Here is an 813-nt window from a genome sequence, read left to right on the forward strand (position 1 = left end):
GCTGGGATGCCGACTCGGCTGGAGAGCAGGAAGAGCTCGTGGGCAATGGCTTTGGTGGTGGCTTTTCGGAGGGGCACTGCCTCGGGGTACCGGGTGGCACCGGCCAGAATTAGGCAACGGCGTTCATGTCCCCGGGCAGACTTAGGCAACGGCCCCACAAGGTCCATCCCGATGCACTCGAAGGGCACCCCGATGATGGGCAGCGGTATCAGTGGACTGGGGGGGAGGCGTCCTGGGTGACGTCACTTGGCAGGTCGGGCAGGCTTGGCAAAACCGCTTCACTTCGGCCTCCAAGCCCGGCCAGTGGAAGCGGTCGCGGATCCGTTTTTCCTCCCCCCTTCGCTGAGCGACACAATAGAGCAGGCTGTTTTGGACGACGAAATGTGGGAGAGGATGGGGGCCAGGCTGAGCTTCCTTGCCTTCGATGACCCGGAGCTGGGTCCAGCAATGCTTCAGCCTGTCGTCCTCGCGTTGTTCCTTTCCAAATGAGCCCCCTCCCGTCACCTGTTGGAACACATCATAGAAGAGGTTAGGATTTTGGGAGGGGGACTCACCTTCTCTCCCGCTCTCCGAGGCCAGAAGAACGGGGCACTGACGAGGTCCTTTCGTGGGCCTCGGTCTTCGGCGGCCCCCTCTTGGCCGTGGCCAGCAGGCGGTCAAACCCGGGCCAGTCTCTCCCGATCAGCACGGAGACGGGAAGATCCTTCATGACCCCGACTTCCACCGGCCAGGCGCCGGGATCGGCCGAAATGGTCACCCTGCGAGCGGGAACTTGTCGTGTATCCCCGTGGACACAGGTTATGGGGAGGAAGG

This window comes from Sinocyclocheilus anshuiensis, unplaced genomic scaffold, assembly GCF_001515605.1.
Source record: "Sinocyclocheilus anshuiensis isolate Anshui unplaced genomic scaffold, SAMN03320099.WGS_v1.1 scaffold1061, whole genome shotgun sequence".
Taxonomy (NCBI): domain Eukaryota; kingdom Metazoa; phylum Chordata; class Actinopteri; order Cypriniformes; family Cyprinidae; genus Sinocyclocheilus; species Sinocyclocheilus anshuiensis.